This window comes from Crotalus tigris, unplaced genomic scaffold (assembly GCF_016545835.1).
Source record: "Crotalus tigris isolate CLP2741 ecotype Arizona unplaced genomic scaffold, ASM1654583v1 scf7180000017639.5415321, whole genome shotgun sequence".
Lineage (NCBI taxonomy): Eukaryota > Metazoa > Chordata > Lepidosauria > Squamata > Viperidae > Crotalus > Crotalus tigris.
Genome location: NW_024096532.1, coordinates 1,288,796 through 1,300,582, shown reverse-complemented (window position 1 = coordinate 1,300,582; position 11,787 = coordinate 1,288,796). Strand labels below are relative to the sequence as shown.

General features: G+C 38.8%; 1 protein-coding gene across 1 annotated transcript in view; it reads left to right on the top strand.

The window, feature by feature from the left end:
• Positions 1–10,364: 10,364 nt before the first annotated feature.
• Positions 10,365–11,787, top strand: part of SHISA7 (shisa family member 7) — a 45,811-nt gene continuing 44,388 nt past the window's right edge. Inside the window, exon 1 of the mRNA XM_039335033.1 lies at positions 10,365–10,755. The gene's annotated coding sequence lies outside the window, so the exon portion shown is untranslated. The remainder of the gene's footprint in view (positions 10,756–11,787) is intronic.

Genomic DNA, 11,787 nt, shown 5'->3' with positions numbered 1-11,787 from the left:
AATCAAGGAGAGAAGCAACCTGGAATTAAGGAGAAACTTCCTAACAGAAAGAACAATTAACCAGAGGAACAGCTTGCCTTCTTCAGAGATTGTGGGTGCTCCATCACTGGAGGTTTCTAAGAAAAGAGTGGATAGCCACTTGTCTGAAATGGTATAGGGCAGGAGTCTTCAAATGTGGCCCTTTTATGACATGTGGACTTCAACTCCCAGAATTCCTCAGCTAGCATGCCTGGTTGAGGAATTCTGGGAGTTGAAGTCCACAAGTCATAAAAGGGCCACGTTTGAAGACCCCTGTTATAGGGTCTCTTTCTTGAGCAGTTGGATTATAAGATCTTCAAGGTCCCTTCCAACTCTGTTCTGATTGATGATGATGATATGATGACGACGATGTTATCCATTCAATCGTGTCTGACTCTTGGTGATTCTGTGGGCCAGGTCTCTCCACATTTTCCAGTCTTGGATTACTTTGAGTTTTTCCATGCTCTGACTGATGTCAGCTTTGATGGTGTCCAGCCATCGTGTTCGTTGACAGCCTGGTTTCCTTTTACTGCTAACTCTTCCCAACATAATTGCTTTCTCTGGTGAACTCCCGCTGCCTGACATGGCCAAAGTAAGTGAGACCCTCAGGGACAGCCTCAAGCAAAACCTCTGACTATGGCTGCTATTCAAGAAAGAGCTTAGGAAGGTTGGTAACAGATCTCTAATTGACTCTCTCTCATACACACATATGCACATACCCTCCACACACAGATTCAGGATAGCAAGAGAAGCAGACTTCTATCAGCTTAAGGCAAAGAGCTAAGCCACCTCTGTGAGCATCAGATGCCCTTTTACCTTCCGAGCTGGTATTGCTCCTAAGGCCAGGCTCTTAAGCGATTGATTTTCTGCATCTCAAGTTTCCTCTGAAATGGCATGGATGCCAAGTGCACATAGACTCTCCTCTACAGCCCTGCGGCAGTCTCCATTTTACACTAACACTCAGAAGTCACCAGGGTGATGCTGCTGCTTGAATTCAGCTGTGGCTTGAAAAACAAATAGTCCAAACAGCAGCAGCCTTGGTCAAATTTGCTGCATTTCCAGACATAGAACCAACATACAAAGAACAGAGGCCTGCCACATCTGTGCTGTGACCCACTTCGCCGATGCACAATCCTACCCCAAGATGTTTGCAACCTAATGCAACTTCCACTTCATCTTTCCAGACACAGCAGTTTCACACATCTCCCAGTTATGAGATAGATAGCTGACAGGGGAAGAATGCATAACCTTCTTCAAAATCCTGGTGGATTTGGCATTTCAAAAGAATAGATCCTGCATTAACAAAGGATATTTTGTCCACTAGATTTTATAAGGAGATACCCAGTTTGGATAATTATAGACAAAGGGAGGAGGGATGTTGGTATTGAAATGGGCCAGCTGTAACAAACAATTAAGACAAACAATTGTGCCAGTATTAATGACTTGACAGCAAACATATACTATACAACTATGCTATTTCTCTATGTTATTTTTGGGTCTCTGAGTTGCTTAAGGACATGTTTGTTACTACCCACTGGTTCCATGTTAGTGGAGTTTTTAAAAAGTAGTGTTTTTTTTTTATACCCTTTCTTTCGATTTATTCTCCATAACACCTGAGGACAAGGAGCAATGAGTGGAAACTCATCAGAGAGAGATTCAACCTGGAACTAAGGAGGAATGTCCTGATGGTAAGAACAAGTAATTAATAGAACAGCTTGTCTCCTGGAGTTGTAGATGCTCCGTTGCTGGAGGTTTAAAGAAAAGATTAGATAACCATTTGTTCAAGTTGGTATAAAGACTCCTGTCTTGGGCAAGGTCTCCAAGGTCCCTTTATTTACCTATATTTCACACTTCTTAACCACCCATCTCCCTTCCAGCTCCCTTCCAGATCGCAAAAGGGGATCACATGACCCCAGGACACTGCAACCGTCATAAATATGAGCCAAGCATCTGTATTTGGATCACATGACCCTGGGGATCACATGACCCTGCAATGGTCGTGTGAAAAGCGGCCATAAGTGATTTTTTTTCCAGTGCCATTGTAACTTCAAATGGTCACTAAAGGAACTGTGAGCTACCTCACAGAACTACTTTGAGCTCCTGAAGGAAAGGCAAGATGTAAAAATCTAACTGATAAATTAATCTATTTGGTTATGTTAATTTAATAGCATACATACATACCCTCTTTCATGTTTTTTTTTTCAAATGCAGGAGTCTTAGATTTGTATATACCAGAGGTAGGCAATCTTGGCTCTTTTATGACTCATGGACTTCAACTCCCAGAATTCCTGAGCCAGCCATGCTGAGGGGAAAGGGAGAGATTTCCATGCTGAGCCCTGCTGGCTCAGGAATTCTGGGAGTTGAAGTCCACGAGCCATAAAAGACTGGATTCATGCAGTCTCATTCTAATTTGAAAATTAATCTTATCAAATATAATTTTATTAGCTGTCAGTCAAAAGGGATTCATCATTCCCCCATCAGCCTGCTGAATGTAGGGATAGAATGCAGTTTGAATAAGAAAGAGTTAGAAACAGAAAAAAATTGGTTGTTTCTTCCATTACTTGTTCTGTTCCATCTCTGTTTGCTCTCTACTGGATCCCAATGGATTCCTAGTAGATTCCAAGATAATGCAGCAGCCTTCCATAAACAATGTTCCCATCCTTTCTTTCAAGGAAGGTCACCCAGTGTCAGTCTAGATTTAATCTGTTATCTGCAGTCACTTCCAGCCTCTAATTCTCAAACCTACTGTATATGCACAAAGGACTATGTCTGTGTAGGGCTACGGGTGTCTCTGTGCATGTATCTGAGTGTGTGTGTTTGGGTTTGTAGATAAACATTGGTGACTTTGGTCACCACGTCATGTGGTTTTATCAATTCGATATGCCAAAGATGATTTTGAATACAAGTGTTGGAATAATCCTTCCCCCACATTCTGATTTCATTTGTGAGTGCAGAAGAGCATCTGGCTGGGGAATTCTGGGAGTAGAAGTCCATACATCTTAAAGCTGCCAAGGTTCAAAAACACTGCTCTATGACCATTTTAGATCAGTGCTGCATCAAATGCATCCCCAACCCGGATGCCCCTTCAACTCTTTCTAGAATCAAGAGCAACAACTGAGGATCATGTCTGGTTCTTCTTGGCAAGAGTTACTAGGATTGCATTTGTGGAGGACTTCCGGTCCTGTGTGGTAGTGACTGATCGTGGGCTTGCAGATCGCCGCACCCCCATGGCTAACTTTTGTCCTGCCTGGAGACCCTAATGGGTCCAAGCTGCCCCAGAGAGGTGGCAAAGAAAGAAGGGTGCCCAGTGACTCTGGAAGCCTTCTAACCCAACAGGAGAAAGGCCATATTTCATTGATCAGCCAAGCTACTTGCAACCGGAGTCCAAAAGAGCTAACCAGCACTACAGTAAACAGTGTGCTTGAAACTGGGTGAGGAATCTGATTTTTCCTTTTCTATCCTACATTTAATTTCCTGGAAAAGATCCCCAAGAAGCAAAATACCTCCGAAAGTGAAGGAGGGGGACGTCCACCCCATCCTTATACTAACGGAAGTGGCGAATTAAAATTTCTATGGAGGATCAAAATATATGGTAGTGAAATAAATTTATAAACTTGAAAGCTAAAATTTAACTTTGGACGAGTCTAAGATTGTTGAATGGTTAAGACTCTCATTTTAAAGACCATTGTTCATATTGAAAACTAAATAGATCCTGACACCTAGTGGTGGATGAAGATTATGACAGCTATGATTTCCAAGGAGAACTTGCCAAAACCTGGGAAAAGCTAATCTGTGTTTGTGTTTGTGATCTTCAAAGCTTTAATAATAAAGAACAGCTGTGACAAAAAAGATAACAATCTGGGCTGCAGACAAAGAGAGAATTTCAAACTTTAGAAAAAAATCTTTTTTGAACTCTTTGGATTACAAATATCTATTTAACCGGGTCTCTAAAGCTATTTGCAGATAAGAAGGACAACTTCAACTTTTGGCCATAATGGATCAGAGACATGTAGACAGAACACACCATGAAAACATAAATACCTCTCAGGAGGGAGATATATAGTATACTGCAATTAATTCAAATAACACTGAGTTCAAATCACAAAGAAATCCAAAATAACTTTGAAAATACAAATCAATCTATCTCTAAGTTAACTTTACAACAAAAATACTTCCAGGAAACAACAACAGAGAAGAAGCAGACAAAACAAATAAGTGGACATAAAATTGAAAATAGAGACTCAAAGATGGAACTTAACAAAGCAAGAAAACATGATTTAATCCTAGTGGGGAATTTTTTTACAAGAAATGGACAAAACAACTCATCTATTAAGATTACAAAATACATCTGAGGACAAAAAAACAGATTGGATAAAATGGAATGTAGAAATGTTGAAAACACTAGAAAGAAAGAAAGCGATAAGAGAAGCAAAGAAGGAGAAAAAGATTTTCAAGAAACATGGAAAGGCAAAAGCCTCACATAAAGACACTTTATTCGATTTACTTCTTATACCTACAGCAACAGTCATGAATATATGGAAAAACTTTTTGATTCAGCAAAACACATTAAGAAAGATACTGGTCAAAGGAAAAAGATCAAAGTAAAAATTAAGAAAATAGATGATCGGATCTACCAGAGAGAATATTTAAAAAAGGAACATTTGTTTGACTATGGTTAAAGAAATAGAAAAGATTCTGAATATATTCTAAGAGAGATGAATTTCTTAAATGATACTGTATGCTTCCCCTCCTTTTTTATTTTATTTCTTGATATAAGTAATATAATACTGTTGAAATGACCTAGATGGAAATGTTTTAGATAATTAAATGTGTCTGAATTTAGGGAAAGTATAATGTATAAAAAAGAAAAAATATTTTGAATAAGAGTTAAAGGATTAGATGACTAGACACAGAATATTTAAAGATTAAATATATTTTTAATCATGGTTAAAAAGAATAAGAAATTTTGGGAATGAATATATATTAGTTTAGGAGGAATATATATTTTAAGTAGTATTTTACTTTTTATGTTTCTTTACTCTTGCTCTTTTTTCCTTTTCTTTACCGTTTTTACCTATTCTTTAAGAAATGTAAAAGTGTTGAGATGGTTTATATGGGAAAAATGGATTTAAATCTTTAAATGTAATTATCTGTTGAGAAAATCTTAACCAGCAAGAATACTTTGAACTTTATGGAAGAAACAAATCTAAATAAGGACTGTAACAGGATATAAGATGAGGCAACCAGAATGATTAGATAGAAAAGAAATATTATATTGATGTGATCATTATTTCTAGGAATATTGGGAAAAAGTCACATATGTAACTGTTATTTTTCAAAATAATAAGAACTGTATTATTTCAAGGTTTGCAAAGAAGACATTTTTGGGGAAAGGGGAAATCAACTAAATATATTATGTGGATTATGGATTATAGAAACCAATTGTTAATGATTTTTCTTTACAAATGTAAACCCAGCAAACACACTGTTTACCACTTATTAAGTGATTAATGTTTTAAAAAATCAGTAAAATATATGGAGGGAAAAAGGATTGCATTTGTATTTTTCAGCTTGATATGAGACTCTTGTAATGCAATTCACGTAACTACTGAAGCAATCGTAGCACCAGGCTGCTGGCTAATTCAGGTCCTAACTCAATCAAGGTAATTGCTTATGTGCTGATAAATCTGTACTATATAAAATTTACAACTGCTAGAGATTCCACTGGGTACAATAATTAGTTGTCCAATCACCTCTTTTCTCCTTGGGGACTATTTTAAAAAGCAGAGATAATAGTCGAAGAAAGCAGTGTTATTTCTACATAATATTCTGAAAACTGGCAGATAGAGTCATTCTGTGGCTTCCTGATCACTTACCTGGCAAGGGAAATACCCTGCTCATACATCCTGATCTTTCTTCAGACTACAGGTACCAACATTTCTCTCCCTCCGCAGAAATGCACTGTGCTTATAATAATTGCCACGTCGGTTGAAGTGCAACAGGTGAAGTCTCCCCATCCACTGCGGTTGCCCTCCTCTAGGTGACTAGTTCATATGTCAAAACTGCCATGACTGATAATGAAATCTTTTCCCCTAAAGCTGAATCAAAATCAATTGTAATTGAAATGTAATTGAAAACTATTATTCCGTATCATGCTCAATATCATATCTCCTCTACTTATTCTCTCCTCAGGGCTAAACCTTCCTCATTCCTTCATGCTTCCTTACTGGGAAGATTCTGGAAAAGATAATCAAACAATGAATTAATGAACACCTAGAGGCAAATAAAGTCATTACCAAAAGCCAACATGGGTTTGTCAAAAACAGATCATGCCAGACAAATCTTGTTGCATTCTTTGACCAAGTGACAAAATTAGTGAACCAGGAATGCTGTGGATATAATTTACTTGGACTTCAGTAAGGCATTTGATAAAGTACTCGATAAGACAGAAAAATGTGGGTTAGACAGCATCACCACCAAATGGATTCATTGCTGGCTGACCGGCCGTACTCAGCTTATGGTCCTCAATGGAGGGAAGAGTGTAGTAGGGTGCCCTGGGGCTCTGTTCTGGGCCAAGTGCTCTTCAACATCTTCATCAATGATTTGGATGAGGGGATAAATGGAGAACTCATCAAATTTGCAGACGACACCAAGCTGGCAGGAATAGCCAACACTCCAGAAGATAGACTTAAGATACAGGAGGATCTTGACAGATTTGAACATTGGGCGCTATCTAATAAAATGAAGTTCATGAAAAAAGTAAGGTTCTACATTTAGGCAAGAAAAACTAAATGCACAGGTATAGTATAGGTGGTACCTTGCTCAATAGTAGCAACTGTGAGAGGGATCTTGGAGTTCTAGTGGACAATCACTTAAATATCAGCCAACAGTGTGCTGCAGCTGCCAAAAAAGCCAACACAGTGCTAGGCTGCATTAACAGAGGGATAGAATCAAGATCACGTGAAGTGTTAATACCACTTTACAATGCCTTGGTAAGGCCACACTTGGAATACTGCATCCAGTTTTGGTCACCACGATGTAAAAAAGATGTTGAGACTTTAGAAAGAGTACAGAGAAGAGCAACAAAGATTATGAAGTTTTTAAGAAGAGACTGGACAGCCGTTTGTCTGAAATGGTGTAGGGTTTCCTGCCTGAGCAACAGGTTGGACTAGATGACCTCCAAGGTCCCTTCCAACTTTACTACTATTACTATCAGGGGACTGCAGGCTAAAACATATAAGGAACTATTGCTGGAATTCTAGTTTAATGAAGAAAAGCACGAGGGGTGACATGATAACAGTGTTCCAATATCTCAGGGGCTGCCGCAAAGAAGGAGTCAAACTATTCTCCAAAGCACCTGAAGGCAGGACAAGAAGCAATGGATGGAAACTAACCAAAGAGAGAAGCAACCTAGAACTAAGGAGAAACTTCCTGACAGTGAGAACAATTAATCAGTGGAACAACCTGCTTCCAGAAGCTGTGAATGCTCCAACACTTGAAGTTTTTAAGAAGAGACTGGACAGCTATTTGTCTGAAATGGTATAGGGTTTCCTGCCTGAGCAGGGGGTTGGACTAGATGATCTCCAAGATCCCTTCCAACTATTATTATTATTATTATTATTGATGATGATGATGATGATGATATTGGTTCTTTGGATTCTTTGTTTACTACAATTATATTTCCCAGTTAAAACTGTTTGCAACTGAGCTTTTAGCACCTGTTTTTTAAGGAACTCCCTCATATTCTCCTATCATGGAATTAAAATCACTTTTAAGAAGTCTAAAATATGTGTCCAATTACATTCCTTAGTCCCTTCAAATCAAGTATTCAAAAATTATGTCATTACTTTCTCCATCATTCCTGTTACTACCATTTTGGTAGTATTAAGCTTTTCCTATTAGTTGAATCTTCTTTCTGAAAGTTGTCAGCAAGACAAGTGAAGAATTTCCTGGAAGACTCATACTTGGCAGAGATTATTTTCTAACATATGCCTGAGGTATTAAAGTCCCCATCTTCAGCTCTTGCCTTCTACCAAGACGAACACAATGGTAAGGGGAAAAATAATCTGACTTTACATTGACTAGACAAGAAAAGAGTCCACAAATTTGCTTCATCACTTCTAGCCCAAGGAGTTACTCAACTGAAGCTCACAGCTTCCCTGGGACTAAAAGCTAAAAGATACTACAGTAGAGTCCAGCCCCCTTTGTTGACAAGTGAACTGAACTATAACCCCTGCAATAAAAAAAAATCAAACAATAATCCCACTTGGTCAGAATACCACTATCTCCCTGTTAAAAAAAAAATACTGATATAGGCACAGGAGAACAGGGACTGTTACATGCTTCCAAACTTTATAGAATTGTAGCATTGCAAGGCAGACTTCTGCTGATCTGCAAATGAGCTAGAAGTAAATTGATTCAGCTGCCAACAGCCATAGGATCCCAGTTGAGCAGATCCAGCGTGTGAACACTGCTGAAGTCTGTTATAGGCATAACCCTAATTGCTACAGAGGTGACAAAATAGCTGCCATCATAGGGATGCCAAAAGGTAGGGTATATTTGCAAGATAGTGCAGACTACATACTATCAATTCTTCCACTATGGTTTTGGCAGATATTCAGAAATTCCCTCTACAAACACCACCTAGTGAAATATCTGGTGGGGCTGTGAGGTTGGGACCAGTTGCCACTGGCTGTTTTGTCTTTTGAAATGATTTCTACAGCAGTTCATCTCCTTATCTTTATAACATTTATGCAACATAACCTTCCAACTTTTGTCATTCCTCTCCCTTCCAGATACCCCTAGCCCAGGGGCAGGCAACCTTGGCTCTTTTATGACTGTGGACAAGTCATTAAAGAGCCAAGGTTGCCTACCCCTGCCCTAGCACTAGCCCATTGTAAGGTTCTTCTCAATTGTCTATGGAGCTTCTCAATCATCCAGGTCATGGTTGTCCTGGAGGTGCTTTTCAAAAGGCAACTGGATTTGTTTTTTCTTTGAAAACTGAACAGAACTGAAGAAGCTTCTTGATTGAGAAGCGAAGTGTTTTCAAATAAATCCTGTTACCTTTTGAAAAGCACTTTGGGGATGGCCTTCTCAGCTGTAGCCCCGATATCATGCAGTGGCTGTACCAGGAAAAAATTGCCTGTTCCCAGCTCTTACTAAATTTTAACGACAACCTTATTAACTCTTCTTATGCTGAAGTTTATTTATTCTTGCATTTGATGATTCTTTTTCTTTGGATGATTAATTAGCCATTAGTCAATGTTGTTCTTATGAACTGTATCAGTGAAAGTTAAGGAGAAGTATAGATTCTGTTCTGTATGACGGATAGTTATTTTTAACTATAAGATGACTTTGGGTGCATCTTTACTTAAGCAGCTATTCATAGCTTTAGCATTTCTTCCAGTCCTTTTTCATTACATTGAACCCACCATTTCCGATTCCCCAACTCCATCAGTCACAGTGAAATCCTGCTCTTCTGAATTATTTATAGCACATTTAGGATAGTCTAATTTATGAATTTTAGGGATTTATTACTTGCTTTTCAAGAAAACTTAAAATGGCAGCAAAACCCTCCCCAAAAAATGCAATGTAGGACAGCCGCCCAAAAAAGATTGGCAGAAACAAATATAAAACAGCATCAAATCAATCAGCAGAGGAAATAAAACACCATCTGCTTTAAAAGTCTGGGGAAATTACAGAAGAAAAAAAAATACTGGTATCAAAATTACATTGAAATAGGTGCCGTTTGGTCAGTGACAACCAGTATGGGTGCAAAACCCTTGCTTTTTCAAATTTTGGAGCAAAAGTAAATTTGTGTGTACAAAAATTTCTTTGTAAAATCTACAAGAAAAACTAAATCATGCTCTCTTTTTTCCATTCTTGTAAATGAATAGCTTTTAAAAAAAAGACACCAGAACATATGCAGATGCAAACTGCTCCACTCTTTTTCTCAAATGCAAGCTGTTTTTTATGTGTTCCCTTGGAATCATTCATCGGATCATCTATATTCAGATAGGAAAGGCTTAGGACTATTTCGGGAAAAGTCCAAATAGCCAGGTACATTGATCAAAACTTCAGGATTTTCTAGATCTCTTATAGATACATCGATTAAACTTCTCTTTCCTATCCTTTCCCAGAGCAGAGACAAGGGGGTGGGGGTGGGGATAGGAGGGTGTATATGGAAGAGCTAAAACGTGGATATATTGGGTCTTCTTTGACTGACAGATATCCCTGTCCAATCCTAGGCTTTTACATCTCTCTTTCTTTGCCCCATCTTCTTCTGCTGGATGTTCACCCGTTTTGTTAATGAATGCTCTTCCCACTCACCCTTTCCACTCCTTTGGGACTTGAATGCAGTTCAGAGGAAGACACGCAGGTTTGAGTGAGGGGCTGCGGTTCCCGTCGAGCGCATTTCCTTCACCAATCAAAACACTTCGCTTGCCTGCCAACCGTCCAATGGAATTCCTCAGGCATCTTTTCTAATTCATCCCTTGCATTTCCTTTCCAGAGTGAAATTTCATTTTTTTAATAGAAAGCACCGACTTTGGAAGTGGGATTTTCTCCCCCCCCCTCACTAAATGCTTCCTTCTTGAAAGGTGGAGAGGACCATCTAAAATTTCTGGTGTTTCCCTTTGAAATCAAACAGCACTCAGGAGCTGCAGAGGCAAAAAAAAAAAAAAAACCCTATACCACAGGCGAAGTATTTTGTATGGGATTCTTTTTTAACAGATCAAGGTAAGGTTTTGGTTGCTATTTCCTACTACGAGGCAACAATATTTTTGATAACCTGGGTTGGGTGTTTTGGGTGTGTCAGAACAGTCTTAAGTCAGAGAACGAGACTCCAGAAAGTTAGCTATAGATGTATTGTTGGGATGGTGTTACATATCAAGCGTGCCTTCAGATTTGACAATGTATGCTTGTAAATGTCAAAGTTTCAAGCAGGTGTTTCCCCCAGAATTTGGGCATACTTATGTGCATTTGGCAGAAAATGCTATTTTTTGCCTTTGATTTTACTATCTTTCTGATAAGCAATGTATTTACACAATCAGAAGACTGCATTCTCTGCTCCCTCGGTACCCATTCTGATGCAACTGCACCCGGGTTTGGTGTATAAGGCAGAATTGGTTGTGGGGGGGATTCGAATCAGCTGTGGCAGTGCTGTTGGGATGGTGTGATAGGATGGGATTCCTGATTTAACGTGTGTGGTGGGATAGTGTGGTGGGATAGCAGGGGATGTTAGCTTTGCATAGGGTTGTATCAATATGTGGGATTTGAGAGGGGGCTGGTTGTGAAATTGGTATTTTTTTATCCACTTGTTCGTATTTAATTTTCAGTCAAGCCTGATTGTGTATGTTTGTTCTATTTTTTTTAGTGCAGCTGATCTAGGTAGGTCAATTATTAATCATTGTATATGCAAATGTGTGAGAGGCTTTTTTGTTGCTGTTTGGGGCTTTTATAAGGTTTGTGTGTGTCTGTGTAAGAGAATGTGTTGTATTGCTGCAGTTCTGGGCATGTGCCAGTTCCTTTGTGTGGATATGCATATCAAATCATAAACTGTGCATTACATTTCCTGCTGCTTTGTATCCGTGGCAGCTTGTGTGTGTGACAGGTTGTGAATGTGTTACTTTGTATACGTGTGTGTGCGTGCATGTGTGCGTGTGTGTATATTCCTAAATATATTTGAGAGTGTGAGGCATTTTCAAAAGATCAGTGCCTATTCTTTTCACCCATGAGAATTCCTGATTATTGTACAAATCTTTCTTACGC